Source organism: Capra hircus, unplaced genomic scaffold, assembly GCF_001704415.2.
Source record: "Capra hircus breed San Clemente unplaced genomic scaffold, ASM170441v1, whole genome shotgun sequence".
In the NCBI taxonomy this organism is placed as follows: Eukaryota; Metazoa; Chordata; class Mammalia; order Artiodactyla; family Bovidae; genus Capra; species Capra hircus.
The window spans coordinates 1-17767 of record NW_017210549.1 but is presented as its reverse complement, the minus strand read 5'-3'; the positions used below and the strand labels follow the sequence as shown (position 1 = coordinate 17767).

At 44.0% G+C, this 17767-nt stretch overlaps 1 pseudogene; it reads right to left on the bottom strand.

Moving 5' to 3' along the window:
- Positions 1-10837: 10837 nt before the first annotated feature.
- Positions 10838-17614, bottom strand: LOC108635167 (annotated as a pseudogene).
- Positions 17615-17767: the final 153 nt, after the last annotated feature.

Genomic DNA, 17767 nt, shown 5'->3' with positions numbered 1-17767 from the left:
ATTACCATATCTAAAAAAACCCCTGCCACCCTATTCTTCATAGCTGTTCTAATTTTTCTACTAACATTGTGCCGCGGCCAGCACAAGCAAGAGTCGCACCTGCACAGGGAGAGAACGGAGCGTCCCCGCTAAGAAAAAATAAGAGAGAGACAAAGATGGGGTTGAGAGGATCAGACCAAAATGGCTGATGCCTTCCTTTATTGTGCTGCAGTATATATAGGATAAAGTACGTGACTTCTGACATTCACAAGATTGTATTAATCTCCAATACAATCACAAGACCCTTACCATTGTGTGCAGATCACAAATAGATAATCTATCTTCTATCAATAAGCTAATCTATCTTCTATGAAATGTTGCAAGACCGAGACGTCCGGAGCCTTAAGGGTAGTAAATTCTTCAGGGGGGCGCGGACAGGGAGCTTAGGGACGTGCCTAAGGCTCTGCATAACGCCGAGCAGCTCCCAAGACTTAACCCTTCACGGGCAGTCCCCCGCAGCTCCCCTCTCTTTATTTTTTAAAAGCTCCATAAGATGTCGGTGTTGCAACATGTTTTTATGTATCAGAACTCTCATATGTAAAAATTCTTTAACAATGCTACGAATAAGGCAAGGAGCTAAACAAATCAATATAAGCACAACAGTCAGAACCGCGCCCACAGCAATTATGCTACGCCACAGTGAATGAAGGCTAGGGAAGTTAGAAAATAAATTTTGTAAAAAATTATCAACAGTATCAGCTATATTCAAAGTAGCTTTTGGAGAATTTTCAATATTAAGAATTTCATTATGCAACTGCAATAGATCTAGAGACACATTAGTATTAAACCATATTCCTTGTAGATGTTTTTTCACCTTATCCCACGGAAAATCAGATGCATTATAAGCCTTTTTTGTAACACAAATCCACTTATAATTAGCATGACATTGGATTTTCATGCGGAAACTAATGCTCTGAACTTGTTCTCCTAGAACTCTAACCACATCATATAAAGCTGATAGTCTATCTTCTATTTTTCTATCTATATCTTCTTGTGTTCCCATTACTTTAGTAACATTATATGACAAGGAATCTACAGTATGAGCAGCTTGAATGGATTGTGCTAAAGATACAGAAGCGGTGACAGCATTTGCTATAAGGGTGATTAAAGATACTATACCAGAACAATCAGGCTCACACTTCTTTCAGTGCGGCTAAGAGCCGTGTTAATGCGTTGTAGCAATTCTAAAGCAGTCTCGTCATACCAAGCTTCAGTTATTTCAACAGGTAACATTACAAAAGCAGGTTGTTTTACTATTATAACTTGTTCTCCTTTAGCAACACCTCTTATGCAATTGGTAAGTATGCAATTAGAACAATTCAAATGATAAATATTCAATGACAGTGTTATTTCCACATGGCCTTGTATCAGCATGAATGGATAAGGGACACAAGCTCTGGGATATAAAAACCCTGTAACTCCTACATTACCATATTTACTCCCACTAATATTGGATTGTAAATATAGACTATTGCCATGACCAAAAGCAGCCAAGAGTTTCCACAGTTCTGTTTGATATACTTGAGCAGTGTTTACAGAGAAAATGGGTGGATGCTGTCCTCGATTTTCAGGGAAATCAGGTGTTCCCCCAGGTGCCCAATCCCATAAAAGGGTGGCATCGGCGTTGTTGATGTTGTACACTGACGCAACCCGGGCTCGACATAAAGTCCAAGGAGTGTCTATTCCTATGCCGATGCTTAGATGTTTGTCGCAAAACGGAATGTCGAGAGGTCCGGTTCCGTGACGGTATGATCTTTTTTCGGTTTTTTCATCAATGCCAGAAATAGTCACTCGAGGATAAGATATATCAGCTGACACCTGTATACAGTGGGGATGTTGTGATTGATAAGAAAAGCACATAGGATATTGTGTAGTAAGACCATAAAAAGAGATATTAGCTTGCTGGGGAGAAATATGAATATCTGATTTTCCTCCCAAAAGACTTGTATCATTGACATAGACAGGTACTACTTCTTTATCCCATCCTAATGATTGAATCGTAGGTGGATCGGGAATGTATGCCCAAAAAGCCGCAGCCGCCCCGTTTTGTATCCGCTGTAACAATAATAATTACATGATCAGTATATTGGTAGGCGTCACCGGAGGTTGTACATGAGCCTCATTCTGAGCATATCGCATCAACGCCTCAATCTGCCTTTGGGTAGGCAGCTCACTCGTGGGCTCGCTCAGTGTCATGTGGTGCATTTGATGTGTCAGGGAGTTCCTCCGCCGCGCGTACCAGCCTCTCCGGGATCTAGCGCGGCGCTTCGGCATCCTGTGGAAAAACACAAACATGCCCGTGTCCCCATATTAATACAGGGTCTGGCCCATACCACAGATTGGTAAGTGGATCTTTCCATCGTACGAGTGGTTTTTTGCATGAGGACTGTTCTCCCCAAAAACGTTGGGCTGCTGAATTGCCTTCTGCGTCTAGAGTTAAAAAATTTAGAACATAAAGAGCATGATTCAAGGCATTATGCGGTGAGGGGCTATACAAGTCATTCCCTTTTTTTGTTTTAATAGTTGATGTTTGAGACGCTGATGGGCTCGTTCCACAATACCTTGTCCCTGTGGGTTATAGGGAATTCCTGTTTTATGATGGATTTGGAAGGAAAGACAAAAACGTTGAAAAGAGCGGGCTAGTATAACCGGGTCCATTATCTGTTTTAAGGGTGTGTGGAATTCCTGAAATAGAGAAGCAAAAGAGCAAATGTTGAATACAATGACGAGTTGATTCTCCAGTATGAAGGGAGGCCATGAGAAAATGAGAAAAGGTGTCAATAGAGACATGAACATATTTAAGACGTCCAAATTGAGGAATGTGAGTGACATCTGTTTGCCAGAGATGATTAGGGCGTAAACCTCGAGGGTTAATACCATATTGAGGGAGAACAAAGAATTGAGGACAGGTAGAGCAAGATTTTACGATTTGTCGTGCAGCTTCGCGGGAAATCTTAAATTGTAACCGTAAAGAATGACTATTTTGATGATGTAAGTTATGAGATTTTTGGGCTGCATCGATAGCTGATTGAAAAAACACCTGTTTAGTAAGAACGTCCGCAGTGTGATTGCCTTGTACTAAGGCACCAGGAAGGGTGGAATGCGCACGAATATGCCCAAAGAAACACGGGTATTGACGACGGTGGAGGGCCTGTTGAATTAATTTAAATAAGTTAAGAACTTCAGGAGAGGTTGTGCCGATAATTGGAACAGTTTCAATCATCTGTAGGGCACCGACCACATAGGAGCTGTCTGTAAATAAATTGAAGGAAGTGGATACAGTTAGCAATGCTTGATGGACTGCAAATAATTCCACAACCTGGGCAGAAGAGAAACTGGTATGTGCATAATAAGTTTGATGGTTAATAATTAAAGCTGCAGTACCATTAGAAGATCCATCTGTAAATATAAGTGTCGCTTCAGGAATGGGTTGTCGGCGAACTATTTTTGGAAAAATAAAGGCATGAAAGCTAGCAAATTGTAACAATTTATCAGAAGGATAATGATGAGTAATCCGTCCTGGGTAGTTTGCAAAAGCTATAGACCAATTATCTGAAAATTGAAAAAGCCAATCTTGTTGTTCTAAAGCATAAGGAATACAAATGAAAGGGGGTTCTATACCAAAATATTGGATGGCCTCATGACGTCCTTTTGCTACAATTTTTGCAACAAGCTCATAGTAAGGGAGCAGATGTTTAGTTGGAGTAGCAGATAGATATATCCATCGCAAAGGTTTATCTTGATAAAGAACCCCTGTGGGTGCTCGAGGGGTAGGAAGTATATACAAACCCCATGGCCGTTGGTAATCACAATAAGTAATCTGTTGTTGTCTAATAGCTTCTTCTATTGATTGTAAGGCTGATCGTCCTTCTGAAGAAAGTGTTCGGGGTGACGCAGGGTCAGAGTCACCTTTAAGGATATCAAATAAAGGCTGCAAGGTATAAGTGGGTAGTTTTAAATAAGGGCGTATCCAATTAATGTCTCCTAGAAGTTTTTGGAAATCATTTAGAGTTTTTAAATGGTCAGTCTGTAATTTTACTAATTGGGTATTATAAACGCGAGGATATAAGGAGAAACCCAAATAATTATAGGGAAAATGAGTTTGAATTTTTTCATCAGCTATGACAAGACCATTAAGACTCAAGTGTTTCTTTAGAATAGAAAAAGCTTGATACAATAGATGTTCGTCAGCATGAGCTAGTAATATATCATCCATATAATGAACTAAATATAACTGAGGAAAACGTTGACGAACGGGAGCTAATGCTGTAGCAACAAATTTTTGACATAACGTAGGGCTATTAGTCATTCCTTGTGGGAGGACTCTCCATTGATAGCGTTGCATAGGTTCTTTAAAATTAACAGAGGGCAAACTAAAGGCAAATCTTTTACAATCTTGAGGTGCAAGAGGAATAGTGTAAAAACAATCTTTTAAATCTATAATAATGATATAGGATTTGTCAGGTATAGCGGAAGGAGTGGGCAACCCAGGTTGTAGGGCTCCCATATGCATCATTGTTTCATTTACCTTACGAAGGTCTTGTAGCAATCTCCATTTTCCCGACTTCTTTTTAATAACAAAAATTGGGGAATTCCACGCAGAGGTAGAGGGTTCAATATGCCCAAGTCTCAGCTGTTCCTGCACCAGCTGTTGTGCGGCAGAAAGTTTCTCTTGTGTTAGGGGCCACTGATCGACCCATACCGGTTCCTCAGATTTCCAATCAATAGGATCGGCATGTGTCACAGGAGAATCAGAGGTCCCTAGGGAAAACACCCCAAGCCCTTTCGACTTTGATTAGATTTTAAATCAAGGGGTAAAATGATGCCTTGATGTTGTTTACCCAAACCTTGGTTTGGGAGTAAGCCCTGATCCAACATTAATTCTGTTACGGTGGGTGAAGGACTATATAAATAAACACCCATTTTGCTTAATATATCACGCCCCCATAGATTAACTGGAAGATGGGGCAGAATATAAGGCTTAAATTGGCCTGTATGGCCATCTTTATCCCTCCAAGTAAGAAGGGACGAACTTTGTTCTGGATTGGTAGTTTGGCCAATACCCTGAAGAGTGGAAATAGCTATTTGTTTAGGCCATGTAGTAGGCCAGTATTTTTCAGAAATAACGCTAATATCGGCCCCTGTATCAAGCACTCCGCGGAAAAGCTTACCATCAATGCGTAGCTCAAGTTCTGGTCGTGCCTCGGTAACATTTTGCACCCAATAGGCGTCAGAGGACCCGAAGCCTCTTTCTTGACGATCTCGGTTAATTGTTTTTCCTTGTATAACTAATGGAACTAAAAGAAGTTGAGCTATACGTTGTCCTGCATTAATCACAATAATTTTGTTAGGAGCGGAGGCTAATATTTTTATCTCTCCTGTATAATCAGAGTCAATCACACCAGGATGAATAAGTATTCCTTTTAAAGACGCACTGCTGCGCCCTAAAAGCAATCCAGCAGTTCCTGGAGGTAAAGGCCCAAACACTCCTGTGGCAAGGGTTTGAACCCCCATCTCGGGTGTTAATACTGTGTAGGAGGTGGCACAGAGGTCCAATCCTGCGCTGCCTCTTGTGGCTCGACAGAGGTCTGCAATGGTTCTTTTGGAACCTGCAGTGTTGCCCCATAACATTGTTTCGGGCCAGGGGCTGGCCCCTCACCCAGTTTCCCGAAACCGGGGGTAAAGGATTACCTTGAACATCCGTTTTGGAACGACAATCCCGGGCCCAATGCTTCCCCTTTTTACATCGTGGGCATAAATTAGGAGTATTAGCAGGGATTTGTCGTTTTTGAGGGCACACTGCAGCCCGATGGCCAGGCTGACCACAAACAAAGCAACCCGAATTACCTGACTTTTGATATCCTTTCTTGTTCTTGGCTTGTTGCTGAAAAAGTACCTCTTTAATGCTTTTTCCTTGTAATGCCGCTGCCATAGCAATACCTTGCATGTAGGGGGTCCAATATCAGCACAAATGCGAATAAAATCAGACAGATCTCCCTTTTTTCTATAAGGTCGTAAAGCAGCTTGACAGGCAGAATTAGCGTTTTCAAAAGCCAATTGTTTTGCAAATACCATCCCAGCCTTTTCATCTGACATTATCTTACCTATAGCGTCTAAGAGCCGTGCCACGAAGTCCTGATAAGGCTCATCAGGTCCCTGTCGGACTTTTGAGAGATCTTCTGTCTTAATACTAGAGTTAGGAAGTTTTTTCCATGCCTGTCGAGCCGCATTTGATATTTGTGGATATGCACCAGGTAAAAAGTTAAGTTGAGTATTAGTAGCCTGGAAAGCACCTTCACCAGCCAACATTTCGTAGGAAGTTTGTATACCTTGTTGCTGATTGACATCGGCTATACGAGCACACTGTTCAGCATATTCAGATTTCCATAGTAAATAATCTCCCCCCGAAAGACAGGCCCTAGCTATTTGTTTCCAATCATTTGGGGGTAGATTTTGAGTACCCAAACTTTCTATCATAGCAATAGTGAATGGAGCGGTAGGACCGTATTGTGAGCAAGCAATCTTTAACTCTTTTAATTGTTTAAAAGGCAGCGCTTCATAAAAACGCTGGTTGTTATTTTCAAAGACAGGAAAAGCAAAAGAAAAGTCGGAGACGACCTCACCAAGTCGTTGTGCTTGTTTCAATGCCTTTTGCAGCGGAGACACAATCTCAGATGGAGGAGGAGGAGGAGGAGGAGGCCCCGGAGGGGGATCGAGACCTGCTATAATGGAAGGAGCATAGGCAGGGGGCAGAGGCGGAGCAGAAGGAGATTTAGAGTTGCTAATGGGAAGCTTAATTCCTGAACTCTGTAAAGCAACAGTGAGGTTTTTTAAACATTCAATCAAATCATCTTTAGATGTTGATGCCCCCTTTTCTTGTGCTAAAAAACCCCAATCTTCTTGATGGTATTTAGCAGCTTCTTCGTCTAATTCCGCCTCATCTGTGGATGAAAGTGAATCATCATTATCTGAAGGACGCGATAATTTAGAAAACGGAGGGTCGCCTTCAACTCCCTTGGGAACAGCATACCTGGGTTCCGGATCAGGAACATGTAGAGGATTTTCTTCCTGTTTCAATAAATTTTCTAAACGTTTTAATTCATCATTATCAAAGTCCAGACAATCACGAATTAGTGTCCAAAAGGATAAAGTTTCAACAGGCACCTTTTCAGGGCCATGTAGAGTATAATGAGCCCGAATTTGTTCCCCTACCTTTTTCCATGTTTCTAAATTTACTGTACCTTCTCTGGGGAACCAAGGGCAAACTTCCTCAATAAATGAAAGAAAATTGATTAATTTAGGTTTGGAAACAGTAATTCCCCGATGTTTCAACATTACAGATAACATATGTACAAACAATTGACGACTATGCGTCTGTCCCATATTTATACTCTCAACTATATACCTTACTACTCCTCCTCAATTTAAATTCACTTGTATACGTATATACTCACTCTTTTTAGCTAATAAGAGTAGTGGCGAGGAAAACTGTCGAAATCGAGCCCCACGTTGGGCGCCACCTGCCGCGGCCAGCACAAGCAAGAGTCGCACCTGCACAGGGAGAGAACGGAGCGTCCCCGCTAAGAAAAATAAGAGAGAGACAAAAGATGGGGTTGAGAGGATCAGACCAAAATGGCTGATGCCTTCCTTTATTGTGCTGCAGTATATATAGGATAAAGTACGTGACTTCTGACATTCACAAGATTGTATATTAATCTCCAGATACAATCACAAGACCCTTACCATTGTGTGCAGATCACAAATAGATAATCTATCTTCTATCAATAAGCTAATCTATCTTCTATGAAATGTTGCAAGACCGAGACGTCCGGAGCCTTAAGGGTAGTAAATTCTTCAGGGGGGCGGGACAGGGAGCTTAGGGACGTGCCTAAGGCTCTGCATAACGCCGAGCAGCTCCCAAGACTTAACCTTCAAGGGCAGTCCCCCGCAGGAGGGATCCCTTTTTCCACACTTTCTCTGGCATTTATTATTTGTTGACTTTTGGACAATGGCCATTGTGAACCATGTGAGGAAATACCTCATTGTAGTTTTGGTTTGCATGTCTCTGGTTTAATTTAGTGATGTTGGCATTTTTTCATGTGATTCTTTTAAAGGGTGTGAGTTAACTTACTTTTTGAAATTGGCCACTTGAACACCTGTCTTGTTTTGAATTCTTTTTTCAATGATAGCACCTAGGATGTTTCTCGAAGGTAGATGTTTTTTACTTACTGCCCCTTGATCCTTGTGCATATTAAATACCAAGTGGCACTACTTTTTGGATGTTGTTAAATTGAAAGGCCACAAGGGAGCAGCCCTTCTTCAGGCCCCATTCTTTTTTTCAGTTCAGTTCAGTTCAGTCGCTCAGTCGTGTCCGACTCTGCAACCCCATGAATCACAGCACGCCAGGCCTCCCTGTCCATCACCAACTCCCGGAGTTCACTCACACTCACGTCCATCGAGTCGATGATGCCATCCAGCCATCTCATTCTCTGTCGTCCCCTTCTCCTCCTGCCCCTAATCCCTCCCAGCATCAAAGTCTTTTCCAATGAGTCAACTCTTCACATGAGGTGACCAAAGTACTGGAGTTTCAGCTTTAGCATCAGTCCTTCCAAAGAACACCCAGGACTGATCTCCTTTAGAATGGACTGGTTGGATCTCCTTTCAGTCCAAGGGACTCTCAAGAGTCTTCTCCAACACCACAGTTCAAAAGCATCAATTCTTCGGTGCTCACCTTTTTTCACAGTCCAACTCTCACATCCATACATGACCATTGGAAAAACCATAGCCTTGACTAGACGGACCTTTGTTGGCAAAGTAATGTCTCTGCTTTTGAATATGCTATCTAGGTTGGTCATAACTTTCCTTCCAAGGAGTAAGCGTCTTTTAATTTCATGGCTGCAATCACCATCTGCAGTGATTTTTGAGCCCCCAAAAATAGTCTTTAATTGCCTTGTTATTTTATGTTGGAATATCCTTAATTTCTGATGTGTTTGCTTCAGCAGTACAGATATGTGATTCAATTATGCATCAGTCAGTTCAGTTCAGTTCAGTTGCTCAGTCGTGTCCGACTCTTCGTGACCCCATGAATCGCATCACGCTAGGCCTCCCTGTCCATCACCAACTCCTGGAGTTCACTCAAACTCATGTCCATCTGAAGCACGTGGGCTCAGGTACAAGGCCTGTGCATTAGAGAAGCTGCTGTGTGGGCTTCAAGGACACTCCATGTGGGGGGGGGGGATGAGGGGTGGGCAGGGAGGTTCTGAGACACTCGGTCATCCGGTTCCTGCATATGTGGCTCCGGGCTCCATTCCTGGCAGGGTGGGCGATTGTCAGCACTGCCTGGCTGTGTGGAGGGGCTCTGGGACTGCCTGGCTCAGCAGGAACGGCAGTAGTGGGAAGGGAGGTCACCTTCCCTTAGCATCCCTGACCTCACACCTCATCAGGACAGCTGAGTGCCTGAATGGCCCCTTCCTTGTCTAGCTCTGAAGACCTGGAGGATGTGGATGTTGAAGGACATGCAGGATATAACAAAGAACAGCAAAAGCAGGGCTTGCATTCTCAGCCAGATTCTGCCTGTACTTACGCATCAGATTCAAACGCTGGTGCTCCCATCCTGTATCACAGATTAGAATAGAGGCACAGAGAAGTTGAGCACCTTGCCCCAGGTCACACAGCTGGTGAGGGCAAGGCTGAGAATTGGCCCACTGTGTCTGAATCTGGAGTTCAGGTGCTGTGATGACCCTGAGGGAGGAGCAAAGACTGAGTGAAGGAGACCAGATGGCCCAGACTGAGCCAGGCACACATGTACGCACACACGCATGCATGCATGCACACACGTCCATGTGGCCTTCACCTCTGAGGCTACAGAAGTCAGAGGAAACCTGAGGGGAACCAGGAGAGGCCAAAGAATAGTGGAGGTCTATTAGGAGGAAAGACCACACTTCCCAGGAGACCAGGGAATTCCTTTCCCTGGTGAGTCTGTCTCAAACCCTAGACTCCTCTCCATGAACCAGGAACTGACTGTCCAGTGACCTAGTGTCCAGTCTGAGTTGACTCCAGACTTATGCCTTCCTGGGGGTTCAGCTCCCACTGGACCCCAATACTCTCAGTAATAATGGGAGAATGAGGTATGTAGACTGGGCTTCAGATTTGTTTGGAGACAAAATTTATTAGAAGAGGAGTTAAAAAAACCATGAAGGGAATTGGCATGAACATCTCCAGAACACTAAAGAAACCCTCTGCTGTTTACCTACCTCCTCTCATGTCATGAATGTGGAAAGTCTGTTTGATCAATTAGTTCTGTGCTCATCATACTCTTTCTTTAACAAAAATTATTTATTTATTTGGCTGTGCTAGGTCTTAATTGCAGCATGTGGGACCTAGTTCCGTTGAACATAGGTCTTGGCATTGGGAGCATGGAGTCTTAGCCGCTGGACCACCAAGGAAGTCTCTCATCACACTCTCCGGGTCACACTCTCCGGGACTGTGATGGGTCACAGACCTCCTCTGAGGCCCCGTCAGAGCTGAGGTATGTGGTGGCTGCAGTAATCCTCCTGTGGCTAAGATGTGTTTATTGGTAATGATTCACTCACCCTCCCTAAAAGCACAGGGCTTCTCCCGTGTGTGTGTCCTCTGGTGTGTGATGAGATGTGACTTCTGACTGAAGCTTCACCCACACTCTCTGCAAACATAGGGCTTCTCCCCTGTGTCTGTCCTCTGGTGCTGGATGAGATGTGAATTCACACTGAAGCTTCACTCACACTCCCTGCAAACAAGGCTTCTGCCCTGTGTGTCCTTTGATGTGTGATGAGAGTTGACTTCTTACTGAAGCTTCGCCCACACTCCCTGCAAACACAGGGCTTCTCCCTTGTGTGTATCCTTTGGTGTGTGATGAGAGTTGACTTCCGACCGAAGCTTTGCCAACACTCCCTGCAGACATAGGGCTTCTCCCCTGTGTGTGTCCTCTGGTGCTTAATGAGACTTGACTTCTCACTGAAGCTTCACTCATATTCCCTGCAAACATAGGGATTCTCCCCTGTGTGTGTCCTCTGGTGCATCATGAGACTTGATCTATCCTTAGAGCCTTACCCACAGTCTCCATACTTGACTCATAATTCTTGAGACTCCTTCCCCCATGAATAATTTGCCTGTGTCCTCTGGACTCACTTCCTTGCCTGTGCTGGGCTCTTCTCTCATTCTCTTGTGCACCCTGAAACCCCCCATTTGTCCTCTGGATGAGTAGGAAGAGGCCCTTGAAATCCTCCTCAGCCTTATGCTTTTCAGCAAAGGTTGGGGCTTTTCCTTGGACTCTCAACTCTCAGGTTTGTCACTCCGGCTGTGTAGATCAGAATATTGCTGCTGCTGATTTGGATTGCCTGGGCAGGGATCCTCTGGTTGGAGGCGGTCTCTTGCAGATGTTTTCAGGAGGATCTGAGAGGGGTGATTGCATTTGACATGTTGGCTCAAGAATTTCTGACTGGAGAAGGCCAGAGAGCAGGAGCACATGGGTGGATCTTGGGCTTTGGTTCTGCTGAAAGAGGAAGCTTTTGGTTAGGTAGCTGGTTTGTCATGGTAAGGCCTGGCCCACTAATCATCTTAGCGTTGACATGCAAGATCTGTCTCCCATCAAGTGTGTCTGGTTGGATCTCCTTAGCAGTCCAAGGGACTCTCAAGAGTCTTCTCCAACATCACACTTCAAAAGCATCAATTCTTCTGTGCTCAGCTTTCTTTATAGTCAAACTCTCACATTCATACGTGACTACGGGAAACACCATAGGTTTGAATAGACAACATTTATTGGCAAAGTAATATCTTTGCTTTTTAATATGCTGTCTAGGTTTGTCATAACTTTTCTTCCAAGAAGCAAGTGTCTTTTAATTTCATGGCTGCAGTCACCATCTGCAGTGATTTTGGAGCCCCTCAAAATAAAGTCAGTCACTGTTGCCACTGTTTCCCCATCTATTTCCCATGAAGTGATGGGACCAGATGCCATATCTTAGTTTTCTGAATGTTGAGTTTTAAACCAACTTTTTCACTCTCCTCGTTCACTTTCATCAAGAGACTCTTTAGTTCTCTTTGCTTTTTGCCATAAGGGTGGTGTCGTCTGCATATCTGAGGTTACTGATATTTCTCCTGGCAATTTTGATTCCAGCTTGTGCTTCATCCACAGCATTTCTCATGATGTACTCTGCATACAAGTTAAATAAGCAGGGTGACAATATACAGCCTTGATGTACCCCTTGATCAATTTGGAACCAGTCTGTTGTTCCATGTCCAATTCTAACTATTGCTTCTTGACTTGCATACAGATTTCTCAGGAGGAAGGTGGTCTGGTAGTCCCATCTCTTGAAGAACTTTCCACAGTTTGTTATGACCCACACAGTCAAAGGCTTTGGCATAGTCAATAAAGCAGAAATAGATATCTTTCTGGAACTCTCTTGCTTTTTTGATGATCCAACGGGTGTTGGCAGTTTGATCTCTGGTTCCTCTGCCTTTCTAAATCCAGCTTGAATATCTGGAAGTTCATGGTTTATGTACTGTTGAAGCGTGGCTTGGAGAATTTTGAGCATTACTTTGCTAGCATGTGAGATGAGTGCAGTAGTTTGAGCATTCTTTGGTATTGCCTTTCTTTGGGATTGGAATGAAAATTGACCTTTTCCAGTCCTGTGGCTACTGCTGCATTTTCCAAATTTGCTGGCATATTGAGTGCAGCACTTTAACAGCATCATCTTTTAGGATTTGAAACAGCTCAACTGGAATTCCATCACCTCCACTAGCTTTGTTCATAGTGATGCTTCCTAAGGCCCACTTGACTTCGCATTCCAGATGTCTGGCTCTAGATGAGTGAGCACACCATCATGATTATCTGTGTCATGAAGGTCTTTTTTGTATAGTTCTTCTGTATATTCTTGCCACCTCTTCTTAATATCTTCTGCTTATGTTAAGTCCATACCATTTCTGTCCTTTATTGTGCCAATCTTTGCATGAAATGTTCCCTTGGTATCTCTAATTTTCTTGAAGAGATCTCTAGTCTTTCCCATTCTATTGTCTTCCTCTATTTCTTTGCATTGATCACTGAGGAAGGCTTTCTTATCTCTCCTTGCTATTCTTTGGAACTCTGCATTCAAATGTGTATATCTTTCCTTTTCTCCTTTGCCTTTCGCTTCTCTTCTTTTCATAGCTATTTGTTAGGCCTCCTCAGACAACCATTTTGCCTTTTTGCATTTGTGTTTTTTGGGGATGGTTTTGATCATTGCCTCCTCTACAATGTCACGAACCTCCATCCGTAGGTCTTCAGACACTCTGTCTATCAGATCTAATCCCTTGAATCTGCTTGTCACTTCCACTGTATAATTGTAAGGGATTTGATTTAGGTCATATGTGAATGGTCTAGTGGGTTTTGCCTACTTTCTTCAATTTAAGTCTGAATTTGGCAAAAAGGTGTTCATGATCTGAGCCACAGTCAGCTCCCAGTCTTGTTTTTGCTGACTGTATAGAGCTTCTCCTTCTTTGGTTGCAAAGAATATAATCAATCTGATTTTGGTATTGACCATTTGGTGATGTCCATGTGTAGATTTTGGTTTTGACCATCTGGTGATGTCCATGTGGGTCTGGTTCAGTTCAGTTCAGTCACTCAGTAGTGTCTGACTCTTTGCGACCCCATGAGTCACAGCACACCAGGCCTCCCTGTCCATCACCAACTCCCGGAGTTCACTCAGACTCATGTCCATCGAGTCGGTGATGCCATCCAGACATCTCATCCTCTGTCATCCCCTTCTCCTCCTGCCCCAATCCCTCCCAACATCAGGGTCTTTTCCAATGAGTCAACTCTTCACATGAGGTGGCCACAGTATTGGAGTTTCAGCTTTAGCATCAGTTCTTCCAACAAACACCCAGGACTGATCTCCTTTAGGATGGACTTGTTGGACCTCCTTGCAGTCCGTGGGACTCTCAAGAGTCTTCTCCAACACCACAGTTCAAAAGCATCAATTTTTTGGTGTTCAGCTTTCTTCACAGTCCAACTCTCACATCCATACATGACCACAGGAAAAACCATAGCCTTGACTAGACGGACCTTTGTTGGCAAAGTAGTATCTCTGCTTTTGAATATGCTATCTAGGTTGGTCATAACTTTCCTCCCAAGGAGTAAGCCTCTTTTCATTTTATGGCTGCAAGTACCATCTGCAGTGATTTTGGAGCCCCCCAAAATAAAGTCTGACACTGTTTCCATTGTTTCCCCATCTATTTCCCATGAAATGATGGGACCAGATGCCATGATCTGAGTTTTCTGAATGTCGAGCTTTAAGCCAACTTTTTCATTCTCCTCTTTCACTTTCATCAAGAGGCTTTTTAGTTCCTCTTCACTTTCTGCCATAAGGGTGGTTTCATCTGCATATCTGAGGTTATTGATATTTCTCCTGGCAATCTTGATTCCAGCTTGTGCTTCTTCCAGGCCAGCGTTTCTCATGATGTACTCTGCATATAAGTTAAATAAGCAGGGTGACAATATGCAGCCTTAAAGTACTCCTTTTCCTATTTGGAACCAGTCTGTTGTTCCATGTCCAGTTCTAACTGTTGCTTCCTGACCTGCATATAGGTTTCTCAAGAGGCAGGTCAGGTGGTCTGGAATTCCCATCACTTTCAGAATTTTCCACGGTTTATTGTGATCCACACAGTCAAAGGCTTTGGTCTCTGGGTCTGGTAAGATCTTTGTATTTTTAGTTCTAACCCTGTTATCTTAAAAATATATATTGTGGTAGTGCGGGTCTGGTAAGACCTTTACAGACTTGAGACCTTCTTTTGATTTATTGTTAATAACCAATTGAAAGTATATAGCTCCCTTGCTCTCCATCCCCTTTCTGATGTCTATGTCAGAAGCTTTTTCTGTCCCATTTCATACTTTAATATAACTCTGCTACACAAAAGCTCTTGAGTGATCAAGCCTGGTCCCTGGTCCTAAAGCTAAACATTCTTCTTCAGAGATCACGAATCCAACACTGTTCACCATAAGCTATCACTGCACCACACTCCTCTTCTGCTCACACTGATCTGAGGCACTTTTCCTGGACTGTTTTTCCTCAGAGAACCAGCCCCTGTCTGGTATTAAGCACGTGCTACCCCAGAGCAGTAGTTCCGTCTGTTTCAGTGCATGGAGCCCTGTCTGACAATGAACTAAAACAGTGACTGAATGGAAATCAGTGTACATGTGTCACTTCTTAGAAATGTGGAGGAAATGAGGAAGAAACAGCTAAAGGTGAGAGAGCTGGTAGGTGCTAGAAAACTTGCTTTTTTGCCTCTAAGCCTTTCAGCAGAATGTGATGTTACATACTTTTTGCACACAATGAATTAGAATTAACATTTTAATATAAATTTTTTTCCTAAGAGTCATATGAAATGAAACAATTTCTGAGGCATTTTAATTGAGACTTCACTGACTTCAGACTGGATTGTACTCTGCTTTAGAGCTGGGCCAGGGAAGCTCCCCAGGATGGTGTAGGGTGCTGGAAGACTGGTGGCGCTTACCTCTCCTGACTGTGAGCTCACTCTTACTCCTGCTGCCCTACTTGATGTTGAGCTCCTGGCCATATTCATCCCTGTACCAGACCAGCAGCTCACAACCTGGCCTGACCACCCAGCAGGTTCAGGAGAAGATCTGTCTGTGATACTGGAAGGCCACCAGATTCTGCTCCTTGTCGTCCTGGGCACAGTTCACATACCTGGGATTGAGGTCGGAAAAGGGAATGAAACCACAGATAACGAGTTCCTTCCACCTGTCAGACCCACACCCAGCTCCTCGCCTTCAGGCTCTGAGGCCATCACTGCCCCCACCACCCTCTTGGGGACCTTCTGTTCATACCTTTGATCACGTCGTGTGAATTCCTATCTCCAGATTCTGTTTCTTTTCCTCTTACTGGCTGGAATGCTTTTGTCTCCTTACCTAATTAGCCATTTTCCAGAGCCCAATTCCAGACTGGTCTCCACCTAGACTGGTCATAAGACTGGTGACCTGCAGCTCCTCTAAACTCTAAATTAAGTTCTCTTGTATTCCACAGAACTTGGTGCTTCTAGGCTAGCAAGCACCCCTCAGCATTCACCCCCAGCCTGCCTTCTCTCCCAAGGCTTTTCTACAGTCTCCCCATGTGTATTCAGGGTCCCATTCACTTGTGCCCCTGCCCCATGGAAACTTGGAGAGCATTCTGACTTAGCTAGAGACACAGAACAATAATAGTTTATTCACTTTCTGCTTCCCCTGATGAAAGAAGAGGCCCTCAGTAAAAGGCCCTGCTCATAGCCATCCTGCCCCGCATTCCTTCCCAGGCCTCAGGGCCCACTTCTCGCTGGAACTGAGCCTGGGGAGGTTGCTTCTCTATGGACTCAAGATCCCCCATGGTAGGTTATCCTGGGACTGTGAAGTTCTTCAAAAATAGAAAAATTCAAGTTACATATTCCTAAGACCAATTGTTTAATGTCTGTCTGCAGTAAGTATTCTAAAAGGACGTGGGTTGTGTGTAATGAACTTCAATAATGAACTCCACTGTTTAAAATGGAACGTAGAAAGTGCTTGGTAAGTGTTAATTAGGTGAGTTAAAGTGTCCCTGGTGAATCCAGACTTCTTGAGTTGCTTTCAAGTACCTCAGTTTTGTGCAGCATAGAGATTTATATTTTGAGGGCATATACTATATTTCTATTTCTTCTTTCTAATGTCTTTTATAATGAAAGAGCATGTTATGGAGGAAAAAGAGGAAGAAGATGTGAAAGCTATTGAGGGAGGCAGGTTGGGAGAGGAAAGGGATAGGGGCTTGAGGGAGGAGCATCCTCTAGAACCTGCAGACTCATTGCATTCACCTCATCCAGTTGGTCCCTTCCATCCACATACTCATAGCAGTTTCTCCCTTTGGTGATCTGAGTGTCAGAAAAAGACTTAAAAGCTTACTTCTCTCTCTCTTTTTATTTTTTGGCGGGAGGTAATAGAATCCCTCTGCTGTCATCAGTGCTGTTCAGCCTGCATGGATTCAACTGCCAGTTGTGACCACGTGGTAAGCTCCTTAATCATCACCTCCATGTCTGAGTCTATTGGTCCACTCAGGGCAAGGGCCCCACATGGGAGGAGCCACTTCTGTGTGCCTGTACTACTGCGCTGCTCCCAGCTCTCCTCTGATCTTTAGATAGAAGTCCCGTGTTCATGCACAGTGCACACAGCACACAGAGCTGACTGTGTCATCACCATCCACAACCTCGCATGTAGACGTGAGGTCCCCGCTCCCCACCCTGCCACACAGCGATTGGAGGTCAGAGAACAGGGGAAGAGGGGGTTTCTCACCAGCCAGAAGTATCTGCTATTGGCGACCTCTTCATCGTCTGTAATCTGACCCTTGTAGAGGCCAAAGTGCAGGCCCAGCGGCAGATCAGATGCCTTGTTCCACACTCTAAGCCCAGCCTCAGGGATGCCTGATGGTCTGATACTTAACCCAGGGCTGAGCAGCTGGCATGCCCCTTCTCCACTACACAGTCCTTTACAAAGGTAGGGGCCCGTGAGCAGCACAGCTGTTGATGAAGTTCTGACACTTCTCATAATCTGGAGGTGAGAGCAACAGGGATGAGGGGCAGGTATAGTGATGTTGCTGGTCATAAAGACCTTTAGAAAGAACAGGATGCTCAGGGCATTTAGCCTTGATCCTGTACCCTGTGTCATAGAGGAAGAGGGTGACTGGGGGACCAAATGGTGAGG